The sequence below is a fragment of the Chanodichthys erythropterus genome, chromosome 3, assembly GCF_024489055.1.
Source record: "Chanodichthys erythropterus isolate Z2021 chromosome 3, ASM2448905v1, whole genome shotgun sequence".
NCBI classification, from domain to species: Eukaryota; Metazoa; Chordata; class Actinopteri; order Cypriniformes; family Xenocyprididae; genus Chanodichthys; species Chanodichthys erythropterus.
The window spans coordinates 39,116,772-39,132,961 of record NC_090223.1 but is presented as its reverse complement, the minus strand read 5'-3'; positions in this window follow the sequence as shown (position 1 = coordinate 39,132,961).

Genomic DNA, 16,190 nt, shown 5'->3' with positions numbered 1-16,190 from the left:
CATCTGCCAACACTAACAAGTTCAGTTTACTTTAAAAAAGTTGTAAACCGATTGCCTTATTTTTGCAAAGCAAACCTAAAAGGAAAAGTTATGTTAATAATCTGCTAAAAGTAAAGAAAGCAAACTCTTCTCACGTAAATTAAGATAATAAATATCAAGTTAGTTTAATGTCAATTCTAGTAAACATACTCTATATTTACTAATCTTACTTAAGATTTAATAGTAAGATTACTGGAGGAATTCCATTTAACTAACAGAGTTTTATTGTGTTCTGCAAACATCTTAAATACTATTATTCTCAACATGGTTTTAATCTGCCATTTTAAGCTATGGAGACTTAAAAAACTAAGTGCAATCGGTTTCCACATTTTCTTCAGGTAAAGTGAAAGAGGAATAGTATGTTGTACTGACAAAAGTTTTGATAGTATAATTTACTTATACGAGAGCTAGTTACTAAAAAAAGAACTGTAGAGAGTATTTAATTTACTTTAAATAAATTTAATTGTTACCATTGTTGTGGTTTGCGTGTTGAATGTTGATATCTGTGTGTGACTCAAATGCTGTGAACTACAAGATGTTACAAATACCAAATTAAAAGTTTCACAAGATGTTCATAACATCAGCGTTAGCCTTAAAATTTTAAAAACGTCATTACTGAATATGAAAATTAAACATCCAACTAAACAACATTTAGTTAAAAATAAGATCACCTTTTAAAAGTGACCCATTTATTACTTCTCTTTCGTTGAAACCACAAACTGTGGTTTCTTGATGCACAGCTGTACCAAAATGAAGAGAAATACATAAACAACGGTCCAAGTGCCCAAAGGGAACATGAATTACCATAATGGTATAATTTGCTTGACAAAATGGCACTCAAACCAATCAATTAATCTTAACTTGTGTTTTCTGAGTAAACAAGCCATTAATAGACATGCAGCAAGAATAGCTTTTACTGCTTTTAACGTAAAGTAGATCCACAAACATAACATTAAATCCTCAGTCTGTGTGCTTCTATGCTGTGTGGGGGGAGGGGGAATTGTCATCCAGTACGCATGCCTAACAGCATGTCTTGAACATTTTTTTTAAATGTTACTCAAATTACATTATATGGGAACGATCTTTTCAAATATTTCAGTAACAATTAAAAATTTGTAGTACAGTCAACATTTTATTTAAAATCAAGTATAAATACTAGTGTTTTCATAGTAAGGAATACAATTTGAATTTACAGTGAAGCGTGGTATGATGATCTGGGCCACATTTGGCGTGGAGTGATGGCACTTGGACGGACCGCTCCTGTTTGCCAGATCTGAGTCACAAGCAGGCCGTAGCAATGCCACATGTCAGCCAAGAGCAAAGAAACCAGAACTAGACCTTATCTGAGCAAAAAAAAATCTTATATATTATTAATAGAATCATCTGCATTAACAAGCCTGTTAACAAGCAGAATCACTAAAGGAAAGAAGAGAACATAAAAAAAAGAGACAAACAGAAACACAAGAGCTATAATTGACTTTAGCCACAGCCTTAGATGAAATCAACTGAAGATAAAAAGACATGAAATCTCTCCAGATCTCAGCAGAGGATTAAACAACTCCACACACAATATTACAGCTTCACATTACTAACCAGATTTATTTTATTTCTGTCATTCATTAACAGAAGTACTTATTAAGAATTAACAGAAGTTTAACACTTTATTTCATTTGAAGTCACCATAATGACTTCAATATATATATTTGTCTTCAAATAATATATTTGTCTTCTTTGGCTTCAGTGAAGATGTGTTTGTCAACCACATTTGTACATTTGATTTGAGGCTTGTCACAAATGTTTATTTGTCCCAAAAATCCTCTATTGTGTTATGTCATTACAATTATTTAACTGCTGCTGATTGAGAAGAAGCATCTCTGATCTCAAATTGTAAATATCAAACATGTTGCAAACATAATCGTTCCTGCAATCAACAGGTGTGTTGTCTTGTAGTCCGGTCGAATCATCTAGTGTGTGCGTTCAGAGGATTACAATGCAAAAAAAAAATCAAGAAAAAAAAAATCACGTGTCCCTGGGACACACTAGACTATTTTCAATTCTTAACCAATTTTAAAATTGGGAGACCACAGACATAATGACATTTCAACTGATTTTTAGCATTATAATCCTCTGAACTCACACATAGATGATTCAGCCGGACCGCAAGACTACATCTGTTGATTGCAGGAATAATTTCATGAACTTTCAAAAGTCGGCCGGTTTGATTACTGCTCTCTCTTACCAGAATTTGAAGACAATGGCAGTTGCTTTCATTATATCATGAGATTTCACTGATGGCTGCTTTTTTTTCTTTTTTTTTTTATCTAAGAAAACTGGCAATCACTGAAATCTAGAGACAGAAAAAGAGTTGACCATTTTTGTCTTTGAATTCTTGTAAGAGTAACCAAACCGACTGTCTTTTGAGAGTTCATAACATAACAAAATCCCACCACAACTGAGATTGTGTCAGATAAAAAAAAAAAGAAAAAAAAAAAAAGCAGCCATCAGTGAAATCTCATGATATAATGAAAGCAACTGCCATTGTCTTCAAATTCTGGTAAGAGAGAGCAGTAATCAAACCGGCCGACTTTTGAAAGTTCATGACAGAACAAAATCCCACCACCAATGAGAGAGCATATCGTAAGATATCTGTCCATCAGTGAAATCTACAGACAGAACAAAACCGACCATCTTTGTCTTCGAAATCTCATAAACAATGGCAAAGTAACCAAACTGGCCATTTTTTGAAAGTTCATTACAGAATAAATTTGCACCACCACTGAGATTGCATAACCTAACAAAACTGTCAATCAGTGAAATCTCGTGATATAAGAAAACCGGGCACCTTTGTCTTTGAAATCTCGTAAAAAAAGCAAAGTAACCAAACCAGCCATCTTTTGAAAATTCATGACAGAACAAAATACCACCACCACTGAGATCATGTAACCTAAGAAAACCGGCCATCAGTTAAATCTAGAGACAGAATAAAACCGTAACCTAGAAAAAAACGGGCATCACTGAAATCTCATGATATCACGAGACCGACCGACTTTATCGTCAAAATATGATAAGAGAGCAAAGTAACCAAACTGGCCGTCTTTTGAAAGTTAATGACAGAACTAAATCCCACCACCACTGAGATCATGTAATTTAAGAAAACAGTCCATCAATTAAGTCTCATGATATCACAAGACCGACCGACTTTATCTTCAAAATCTGGTAAGAGAGCTAAGTAACCAAACCGGCCGTCTTTTGCAAGTTTATGACAGAACAAAACCCCACCACCACTGAGATAACGTGTCATAAGAAAGCCATCCATAAGTAAAATCTAGAGACAGAACAAAACCGGCCGCCTTTGTCTTTGAAATCTCCACAGATAGCAAAGTAACCAAACCGGCCATCTTTTGAAAGATCATGACAGAAAAAAATCCCACCACCACTGAGATAGCGTGTCCTAAGAAAACCGACCATCAGGGAAATTTTGTGATATAAGAAAACCGGCTGCCTTTGTCTTCGCAATCTTGTAAAAAAAGCAAAGTAACCAAACGGGCTATCTTTTGAAAGTTCATGACAGAAAAAGATCCTACCACCGCTGAGATCACATAATCTAAGAAAACGGGCCATCAGTAAAATCTAGAGACAGAATAAAACCGACCGCATTTGTCTTCGAAATCTCAAAGGAGAGCAAAGTAACCAAACCGGCCATCTTTTGAAAGTTTATGACAAAACAAAAGCCCACCACCACTGAGATGGATAACCTAAAAAAAGAGAAACCAACAGTGAAATCTCATGATATCACGAGACCGATCGCCTTTGTCTTCAAAATCTGGTGAGAGAGCGAAATAACCAAACCGCCTGTCTTTTGAAAGTTCATGACAGAACAAAATCCCACCACCACTAAGATAGCGTGCCCTAAGAAAACCGGCCACCTTTGTCTTCAATATCTCATAAAAAAAGGAAAAGTAAACAAACCGGCTGACTTTTGAAAGTTCATAACAGAACAAAATCCCACCACCACTGAGATTGCGTAACGTAGAAAAAACAGGCATCACTGAAATCTCATGGTATCACGAGACTGACCGACTTTATCTTCAAAATATGATAAGAGAGCTAAGTAACCAAACCGGCCGTCTTTTGAAAGTTCATGACAGAACAAAATCCCACCACCACTGAGATAGCGTGTCCTAAGAAAAACGGCCATCAGTGAAATCTAGAGACAGAACAAAACCGGCTGCCTTTGTCTTTGAAATCTCGTAAAAAAGCAAAGTAACCAACCTGACCTTCTTTTGAAAAATCATGACAGAACAAAATACCACCACCACTGAGATAGCGTGTCCTAAGAAAAACGGCCATCAGTGAAATCTAGAGACAGAACAAAACCGGTTGCCTTTGTCTTTGAAATCTCGTAAAAAAGCAAAATAACCAACCTGGCCTTCTTTTGAAAGATCATGACAGAACAAAATCCCACCACCACTGAGATTGTGTAACCTAGAAAAAAATCTAATGATATCATGAGACCGACCGACTTTATCTTCAAAATATGATAAGAAAGCAAAGTAACCAAACCAGCCATCTTTTGAAAGTTCATGACAAAACAAAATCCCACCACCACTAAGATAGCGTGCCCTAAGAAAACCAGCCATCAGTGAAATTTAAAGACAGACAATTTGACCACTTCTGTCTTCGAAATCTCGTAAAAAAAAAGTAACCAAACAGTCCGTCTTTCGAAAGTTCATGACAGAACAAAATTTCACCACCACTGAGGTCATGTAACCTAAGAAAACCGGCCATCAGTGAAATCTAGAGACAGAACAAAACCAACCGCCTTTGTCTTCGAAATCTCATGAAAAAAGCAAAGTAACCAAACTGGCCGTCTTTTGAAAGATCATGACAGAACAAAATCCCACCACCACTGAGATTGCATAACCTAAAAACAGAGCAGCCAACAGTGAAATGTCACGATATAATGAAGCCGACTGCCTTTGTCTTCAAAATCTGGTAAGAAAATCTCGTAAGAGAGCGAAGTAACCAAACCGTCCATCTTTTGAAAGTTCATGACAGAAGAAAATCCCACCACAGAGATAACATGTCCCTAAGAAAACCGGCCATCAGTGAAATGTAGAGACAGAACAAAACCAATCACTTTTGTCTTCGAAATCTCTTAAGAGAGTGAAGTAACCATACCGATTCAGTCTTTTGAAAGTTCATGACAGAACAAAATCCCACCACCACTGAGATAGCGTGTCCTAAGAAAACCGGCCACCTTTGTCTTTGAAATCTCGAAAGAGAGCAAAGTAACCAAACTGGACGTCTTTTGCAAGTTAATGACAGAACAAAACCCCACCACCACTGAGATAGCATGTCATAAGAAAACCAGACATCAGCAAAATCTAGAGATAGAACAAAACCGACCGCCTTTGTTTTTTTTTAACGAGATTTCAAAGACAAAGTAACCAAACCGGCCGTCTTTTGAAAGTTCATGACAGAACAAAATCCCACCACCACTGAGATAGTGTTCCCTAAGAAAACCGGCCATTAGTGAAATTTAAAGACAGAAAAATTTTTGACCACTTCGGTCTTTAAAATCTCGTAAGAGAAGAAAGTAACCAAACCAGCCATCTTTTGAAAGTTCATGAACAAAATTCCACCACCACTGAGATAGCGTGACCTAAGTAAACCGGCCGCCTTTGTCTTCGAAATCTCGTAAAAAAACAAAGTAAAAAAATGGCCATCTTTTGAAAGATCATGACAGAACAAAATCCCCCCATCACTGACATAGCGTGTCCTAAGAAAACCGGCCATCAGTGAAATCTAGAGACAGAACAAAACCAATCACTTTTGTCTTCGAAATCTCTTAAGAGAGTGAAGTAACCATACCGACAGTCTTTTGAAAGTTCATGACAGAACAAAATCCCACCACCACTGAGATAGCGTGTCCTAAGAAAACCGGCCACCTATGTCTTTGAAATCTCGTAAAAAAAGCAAAGTAATCAAACGGGCCATTTTTTGAAAGTTCATGACAGAACAAAATCCCACCACCACTGAGAAAGCATGTCCTAAGAAAACTGGCCATCAGTTAAATTTAGAAAGAAAAAAAAAAAAAAAATTACTGCTTTTGTCTTCGAAAGCTCTTAAGAGAGCAAAGTATCCAAACCGTCTGTCTTTTAAAAGTTCATGACAGAACAAAATCACACCACCACTGAGATAGCGTTCCCTAAGAGAACCATCCATTAGTGAAATTTAAAAACAGACAAATTTTTGACCGCTTCTGTCTTTGAAATCTCGTAAGAGAGCAAAGTAACCAAACCGGCCGTCTTTTGAAAGTTCATGACAGAACAAATTTCCACCACCACTGAGAGCACGTAACCCAAGTAAACCGGCCATCAGTGAAATATAGAGACAGAATAAAAGCGTCTGCCTTTGTCTTTGAAATCTCCTAAAAAACAAAAAAAACAAAACCAAAGTAACCAAACAGGCCATCTTTTGAAAGTTCATGACAGAACAAAAATCCCACCACCACTGAGATAGCATGTCCTAAGAAAACCAGCCATCAGTAAAATCTAGAGACAGAATAAAACTGACTGCTTTTGTCTTCGAAATCTCGTAAGAGAGCAAAGTAACCAAATCGGCCATCTTTTGAAAGTTCATGACAGAACAAAATCCAACCACCACTGAGATTGTGTAACCTAGAAAAAATGGCCATCACTGAAATCACATAATATCAAGAGACCAAGAGACCATCAAGAGACCTTTATCTTCGAAATCTCATAAAAAAAGCGAAGTAACCAAACGGGCCATTTTTTTAAAGTTCATGACAGAACAAAATCACACCACCACTGAGATAGCATGTCCTAAGAAAACCAGCCATCAGTAAAATCTAGAGACAGAACAAAACCGACTGCCTTTTTCTTCAAAATCTCGAAGGAGAGCAAAGTAGCCAAACGTGCCATCTTTTGAAAGTTTATGACAGAACAAAAGCCCACCACCACTGAGATTGCATAACCTAGAAAAAAAATGGGCATCACTGAAATCTCATGATATCAGAAGAAAATCCAACCACCACTGATATAGCGTGTCCTAAGAAAACCAGCCGCCCATGTCTTCGAAATCTCGTAAAAAAAAAAAACAAAGTAAACAAACGGGCCATCTTTTGTAAGTTCTGACAGAACAAAAGCCCACCACCACTGACATTGAGTGACCTAGGAAAAAAACGGGCATCGCTGAAATCTCATGATATTATGAGACCGGCCAACTTTATCTTCAAAATCTGGTAAGAGAGCTAAGTAACCAAACCGGCCATCTTTTGAAAGATCATTACAGAAGAAAATCCCACCACCACTAAGATAGCGTGCCCTAAGAAAACCGGCCATCAGTTAAATTTAAAGACAGACAAATTTTTTGACCACTTCTGTCTTTGAAATCTCGTAAAAGAGCGAAGTAACCAAACCGGCCATCTTTTGAAAGTTCATGACAGAACAAAAATCCCACCACCACTGAGATAGCATGTCCTAAGAAAACCGGCCATCAGTAAATTCTAGAGACAGAACCAAACCAATCATTTTTGTCCTTGAAATCTCGTAAGAGAGCAAAGTAACCAAACCGGCCGCCTTTTGAAAGTTCATGAAAGAACAAAATCCCACCACCACTGAGATCATGTAATCTAAAGAAAACCGGCCATCAGTAAAATCTAGAGACAGAACAAAACCAACTGCTTTTTTCTTCAAAATCTCGAAGGAGAGCAAAGTAACCAAACGTATCATCTTTTGAAAGTTTATGACAGAACAAAATCCAACCACCACTGATATAGCGTGTCCTAAGAAAACCAGCCGCCCATGTCTTCAAAATCTCGTAAAAAAAAAAAAGCAAAGTAAACAAACGGGCCATCTTTTGAAAGTTCATGACAGAACAAAAGCCCACCACCACTGAGATTGAGTGATCTAGAAAAAAAAAAAAAAAAAAAAAAAGGGCAACGCTGAAATCTCATGATATCACGAGACCGGCCAACTTTATCTTCAATATCTGGTAAGAGAGCCAAGTAACCAAACCAGCCATCTTTTGAAAGATCATGACAGAAGAAAATCCCACCACCACTGAAATAGCATGTCCTAAGAAAACCGGATATCAATGAAATCTAGAGACAGAACAAAACCGTCCGCCTTTGTCTTCGAAATCTCATAAAAAAAAGCAAAGTAACCAAACATGCCGTATTTTGAAAGTTCATGGCAGAACAAAATCCCACCACCACTGAGATAGCGTGTCCTAAGAAAACCAACCATCAGTGAAATTTTGTGATATAAGACAACCGGTTGCCTTTGTCTTTGCAATCTCATATAAAAAGCAAAGTAACCAAACTGGCTGTCTTTTGAAAGTTCATGATTGAACAAACTCCAACAACCACTGAGATCACGTAATCTAAGAAAACCGGCCATCAGTAAAATCTAGAGGCAGAACAAAACCGACCACCTTTATCTTCAAAATCTGGTAAGAGAGTGAAGTAACCAAACCGGCTGTCTTTTGAAGTTCATTACAGAACAAAAATCCCACCACCACGAAGATAGCATGCCCTAAGAAAACCGGCCATCAGTGAAATTTAAAGACAGACAAATTTTTGACCACTTTGTCTTTGAAATTTCATAAAAAAAGCAAAGTAACCAAACGGGCCGCCTTTTGAAAGTTCATGACAGAACAAAGTCCCACCACCACTGAGATCACATAACCTAAGAAAACCGGCCATCAGTGAAATCTAAAGACAGTAAAAAAATAATTGCCTTGTCTTAGAAATTTCGTAAAAAAAAAAAAAAAAGCAAAGTAACCTAACCGGCCGTCTTTTGAAAGTTCATGACAGAACAAAATCCCACCACCACTGAGAAAGCATATCCTAAGAAAACCGTCCATCAGTTAAATTTAGAAAAAAAAAGAAATTACCGCTTTTGTCTTCGAAAGCTCTTAAGAGAGCGAAGTATCCAAACTGGCTGTCTTTTAAAAGTTCATGACAGAACAAAATCACACCACCACTGAGATAGCGTTCCCTAAGAAAACCTGCCATTAGTGAAATTTAAAAACAGACAAATTTTTGACCGCTTCTGTCTTTGAAATCTCGTAAGAGAGCAAAGTAACCAAACCGTCTGTCTTTTGAAAGTTCATGACAGAAGAAAATCCCACCACCACTGAGATAGCATGTCATAAGAAAACCGACCATCAGTAAAATCTAGAAACAAAATCCCACCACCACTGAGATTGCGTAACCTAGAAAAAAATGGCCATCACTGAAATCTCATATCACGAGACCGACAACTTTATCTTCAAAATCTGGTAAGAGAGCGAAGTAACCAAACCGGCTGTCTTTTGAAAGTTCATGACAGAACTAAATCCCAACGACACTGAGATCATGTAATTTAAGAAAACCGGACATCAATTAAGTCTCATAATATCACAAGACCGACCGACTTTATCTTCAAAATCTGGTAAGAGAGCAAAGTACCGGCTGTCTTTTCAAGTTTATGACAGAACAAAATCACACCATCACTGAGATAGCGTGTCATAAGAAAACCGGCCATCAGTAAAATCTAGAGACAGAACAAAACCGGCCGCCTTTGTCTTTGAAATCTCGTAAAAAAAAAAAGCAAAGTAACCAAACCAGCCGTCTTTTGAAAGTTCATGACAGAACAAAATCCCACCACCACTGAGATAGCGTGCCCTAAGAAAACCGACCATCAGTGAAATTTAAAAACATTTTTGACCACTTCGGTCTTTGAAATCTTGTAAGAGAACAAAGTAACCACACTGGCCGTCTTTTGAAAGTTCAGAGAACAAAATTCCACCACCACTGAGAGCACGTAACCCAAGTAAACCGGCCATCAGTGAAATATAGAGACAGAATAAAAGCGTCTGCCTTTGTCTTTGAAATCTCGTAAAAAAAAAGCGAAGTAACCAAACAGGCCGTCTTTTGAAAGTTCATGACAGAACAAAATCCCACCACCACTGAGATAGCGTGTCCTAAGAAAACTCACCATCAGTGAAATTTAGAGACAAAACCCACCGCCTTTGTCTTCGAAATCTCATGAAAAAAGAAAAGTAACCAAAAACCGACCGCCTTGGTCTTTAAAATCAGGTAATAAAAAAATAAAAATAAATAAAAAATAAAAAAAACCACACCACACTGAGATAGTGTGTCCTAAGAATCCCACCACCACTCAGATTACATAACCTAACAAAACCGGCCATCAGTAAAATCTAGTGATATAAGAAAACCGGCTGCCTTTGTTTTTGTTTTTTTACGAGATTTCGAAGACAAAATAACCAAGTCGGACGTCTTTTGAAAGTTCATGAAAGAACAAAATCCCACCACCACTGAGATTGCGTGTTCTAACAAAACCGGCCATCAGTGAAATCTAGAGACAGAACAAAACCAACCTCCTTGGTCTTCGAAATCTCATGAAAAAGCAAAGTAACCAAATCGCCCGTCTTTTGAAAGTTGATGACAGAACAAAACCGGCCATCAGTGAAAACTAGGGAAAAAAGTTTGACCGCTTTTGTCTTCGAAATCTCGTAAAAAAAAAAAAGCAAAGTAACCAAACGTCTTTTGAAGAAGAAGTTGGAAGCAGCAGGGTAAGTAGATGGGCAGACGTAACCTTGTGCTAGAGCCTCTTTGATGTAATCCTCCATGGCCTTCTCCTCTGGTAATGATAGGGAGTGGATCTTTCCTTTGGGCACTGGCTCACCCGGAAGCAGGTCGATGGCACCGTCCCATGGCCGGTGTGGAGGCAGCTTGGAAGCTCTCTTAGGGCAGAAGACGTCACTGAAGGGGGCGTAACATGGTGGAATATCCATCAAACATTTCTCTACGGGGCTTTCGATGGCGGTAGCACAGACTGACAGATCTTCAGAATGTGGAGAGGATGGCACATGGAAAGCAGAGAAACAGTTCGGGAAGCAGTTGTCGCCCCACTTCAGGATCTTGTCGGTTTTCCAGGAGATGACGGGGTTGTGCTGCTCCAACCATGGGCACCCTAATAAAACGTCAGCAGTGGATTCCTCCAGAACCAGCAGATGTTGTTGCTCAACATGAAGGATTCCAACTTGAAGCTGTACAGGACCGTCAGCGTACTCTGAGGGGTCTTCCAATTATCGAGTGGACCTGGTAGATGGACGGCGTTGCAGTCGTCTTGAGGTTGAGCTGATGGCAGAGGGCGCCAGAGATGAAATTGCCGGCTGACCCAGAGTCGAGGAGGGCACTAACTGGAATGGAAACATCAGCAGCAGTAAGATTTACAATAGTGGTGAGTGGTTTCCTTTTTTATTTATCGAAGGAATAATGACACTCACCATGGGACGAGAAGGACAAATGGTAAACCACAGTACAAACACAGATTCTGGGTTAGCTGCCTCTGCCGTTTAGTGGGTGACATGAGTATTTTTGAGTATTTTCAAGTTGCATGGGTTCGTTGGCTGGTTCTTGAGGGCTGACGGATTCTGATCAGTGGAGGGATGATGTAAAGAGTGGCTGGCCCTGGTGCTCTTCGAGACACAACTGCATACGAGTTGCTCACCAATTGATGAATCCCCGGCAAGTTTCCCGAAGACTTCTTTGAAACGAGAGATGAAATTGGAGAGCAACTGTGTTATCGGATTATTCTGGGACCAAAGAGTTTCAGCCCAGCCATTTAACTGAGAAATTATAAACGCTACCTTAGTGTGGTCATTGGGGTACAGGTGCATCCACGCAACACATCCACGAGCTCTTGGAATGGATCTGGGGTGCTCATTCTGGTGTTTAGCGGTTATGGTCCGGTCTTCTGTTACAAACAGAATGGACAGACACACTGGAATGCAGGTAACGGGTGTTTATTGAACAACCAGATGAGTGAAACAACAGTGCAAGTAAGTGAATGGGGAATTGCAGGTGACTGGTAATGATAACTGACTGATACGGTCCTTTTCCTTTGCAGATGTAGCGGATATGGAGATTGGCTGGAGCAGAGAAGACACAGTACATGCTACAAAGTACACAGTACTCTATACATGATACCCTTGGGAGATATCATTAGGAAGCATGGCGTTAGTTTTCATTGTTACACTGATGATACTCAGCTCTATATTTCTTCGCGCCCTGATGAAACTTACCAGTTCACAAAATTAAAGGAATGCATAGCTGATATAAAAATAATGGATGACCAGTAATTTTCTACTACTAAATTCAGTAAAAACAAGGATTCTAATTTTTGGACCAAAAACTTCTTGAATGAATGAATGAGGCATTTATATAGCGCTTTCATATGTACTACTGTGCACCCAAAGTGCTTTACAATCATATCAGGGTCTCTCCTCATCCACCACCAGTGTGCAGCATCCACTTGGATGATGTGACGGCAGCCACAGTACAACGGCGCCAGTACGCTCACCACACACCAGCTGAAGGTGGAGAGGAGAGACAGTGAAAGAGCCCATTCAATGCATGGGGATTATTAGGAGGCCATGATTGGTATGGGCCTACGGAGGGAATTTGGCCAGGACACCGGGGTTACACCCCTACTCTTTACGAGACGTGCCATGGGATTTTTAATGACCACAGAGTCAGGACCTCGGTTTAACATCTCATCCGAAGGACGGTGCTTGTTACAGTACAGTGTCCCCATCACTATACTGGGGCGTTAGGACCCACACAGACCACAGGGTGAGCACCCCCTGCTGGCCTCACTAACACCTCTTCCAGCAGCTACCTGGTTTTCCCAGGAGTAACCAGGCTCAGCCCTGCTTAGCTTCAGTGGGCAACCAGTCTTGGGCTACAGGGTGATATGGCTGCTGACATGTAATTCTTCATGTAATAACTTAGAATACTGTCTAACACTTGATGGCTGCTCTGTTAAGTCTTCGTCGTCAGTTAGGAACCTGGGTGTGCTCTTTGATACCAATCTTTCATTTGAAGGCCATGTTAATAGCATCTGTAAAACTGCATTCTTCCATCTTAAAAATATACCTAAACTACGACATATGCTCTCAATGAAAAATGCAGAACAGTTAGTTCATGCGTTCATGACCTCAAAGTTAGATTACTGTAACTCTTTACTAGGTGGTTGTTCTGCTCGCCTGATAAATAAACTACAGCTCGTACAAAATGCAGCAGCTAGAGTTCTTACTAGAACTAGGAAGTATGACCATATTATCCCAGCCTGGAACCGGGAACACTTTCTATAACATGAGATGTACTCTTTAAATCAGAAGAAGAATGGCATCTACGCTAATATTAGTCTTTCTGTTTATCCCAAGGTTTACCATAGTCAACCGGATCCGGGCTGTATCCAGATGGGACTGAGGACCGGCGCCTTGACGCGACCACAACGTAGCCCTGAAGTATCAGCAGAGATTGAGTCAACTGGATCATCCATTGTGAAGGCCTCATCGACACGACAACCAGTGGCACAGCTCCTCAACAGACCATCCATACCGGCGTGATGAATATGATCCTCAACTGGATGGAACTGAAATAAATACTTTGAATGTTGCGATCCTATCGGACTTATGATAGCAACCTGAGTCGTAACAAAGCACTGTTCTTCCAGAGGAGAACTGGCCCCTGACTAAGCCTGGTGTCACAGACACGCCAGGCTCCACAGTCACACAGACACAGTGGATCGCTTAGAGAACCTTTAAGGACTTCATCGAAGTTACTCACCTGTCTCCAGTGTCTTCCTCATCTCCCAGTGTCCTCCTCATCTCCAGTGAATCTCTCTGTGTCTGTCCTGCTTCACGTCTGCCTGCTCTCCACGGTACTTGCAAATAACAAGACAAATATCAGCTCAACGATCACATCTGCCAAGAACTTCACCAGCTATCACTCACCTGCACTCTGCTTACATTCTGGTTGTTCAATAAACTCACTTATATTCCATCTCCGTCCCCTTCTGTATTATAACACCTGGTTTCTCCCAAGGTTTTTTTTTCTCCATTTTAACACCTATTTGCCACCTGATGTCACCTGTTGGAGTTTGGGTTCCTTGCCGCTGTCGCCGTTGGCTTGCTTAGTTGGGGACACTTGACATTTAACTTGACATTTGATATTCAACGGTGCTTTGATCTGCCTGCATTAACACTATTCTTTAAGAGCTGCTGTCCATCCAAAATTATATGCCAGTTATTACTGTAAAGCTGCTTTGACAATTTGCATTGTAAAAAGCGTTATATAAATAAAGGTGACTTGACACAGGAGAACTCACACAAGACGTGGAACAACGAAGTAGACTTGGGAACACGCTGGGGACAGGTTGGAGGAGTCCTTAAGGTGAACATGAAGGTAAGTCTTGATGCTAACAAGACCAGACAGTGAGTGTGTGTGTCTTCAGTAGTGCCATTGATTGCTGTGCTGATGAGGTGCAGGTGTGTGTGCTCAGTATTCGGGTGAAGGAGTGCGCTGTGATTGGGTGATGGTGGAGCCTGGCGTGTCTGTGACACATGTGGCCCAGATCATCATACCACTCTGTCTGTTTCTCCACTTTCACTTGTCATGCAAACTGGACATAATTTCCTAGTTGGTTTGAAGGCCATTAGAGAAAAGGCAAGATTTGCCCTTGAAATGGAAGGATATAATTTCAGGAAGCTGTCTGATATCAGACAAAGAACATGCAATTGGATACATGATGTTAAATTCACGTTCCTGGAAGATGCTTTTAAACTGAAGAGAAGGCGTATATGTTTGCCTTCTGGATTCACAAAGATAAATGTTATTTTTTATTAGTGTTGATGGTGCTTTATGCTTGTTATGGGCGTTTGTTTTTCTCTTTTAAATCTAATTATCAAAATGTAAAATAAAAAAAGTACAAATAATCCAAACAAACATCACATAAATACATTTCCTTTATTATGTTTGAGTAAAATTAGTAAAATTGTTATGCAGTTTATTACTCCTGAATGGTGAGTCACTTTGATGACAATGAAAGCAGGTAAAGAATAACATGGCTGTCTTTTATTCTTACAGTAATGCTTTTTAAAGAAATTTAGTGTGCTTAATTCCCTTCTTGAAGTGTCTGCAGAAAAAAAAAAAAAAAAAAAAAAAAACTTGTGCATTTGGTGTTGTTACAGTACAGATGGCTCGGAGACAGAAGATCACAATTAAGGTGTTTATTTGACACAAGCAGAGAGATGGTCAAACACAGGTGAGTATGAGGTGCAATAATCAGAGTGATAGGTGGATGAATGGTAATACTGTCCTTTTGTGGTTGCAGGGTGAAGTCTGGTGCAGGTCGCTGGAGACACTGGAAGACACTCACACACTGAGGTCACACACGAGGGATCGCTGGAGACATGTAAGTAGCATGGGCGTCCTTGAGGTAAGCATACAGGAAGAGTCCTAGTTGCAAACATCACCGGACTGTGTGTGTCTTAAGTACTGGTGTTGATGGGTGAGAAGATGAGGTGCAGGTGTGCGTGATCAGTACTCAGGAGATGGGGTGCGCTATGATTGGTGGACGTTGGAGCCTGGCGTGTCTGTGACAGGTGTGAAATTTAGAAACAATTTTAACTGAGCACTCACAACTATTTTAGCAAATCAGAGCTGTGTGGGGTCTTAGTGAAGAAAATGAGTACATCATGAAACAATAAAAATATATTATGCATATTACAATACATTATTATTGGTCTGTATATAGTATATAGTACTGCATTATGGAACTCTTGAGGTTTCTTCAGGCTCTTTTCCATACAAAAACAACCTGCCTATCCCCCGGTTTCACAGACAAGATTTAAGCCTATAGTTCTAGACTTAAATGCATGTTTGAGCTGTTTTAACTGAAAGCAACTTGAACTGACATACTTTAAAATGTGTCAGTGTGCCATTGTTTTGTCTCAAGATATAGACCAGTAATGATTTTTTTTTCTAAAGCACATTTATAAAAGCTACTTAAATGCCCTAAATAATTGATCTAAAGTCTAACCAGGCCAAAATGTTCCGCCTATAGGCATAACTGGTGCTGAATATCCTTTAAAATGTACAATCATAATCTATGTTCCTGGTTTTCAAGAGTTACTGTAAAAAAAATAATAATAATAAAAAAAATACTCAAAGTGTCAGTTAATCTGAGCTCAAGTCTCATTTTGTCCGGAAGGTGGCGATATCTGTGTTTTCACTTCTCGTAAACAGACACCACAGATGTAGACGGAGC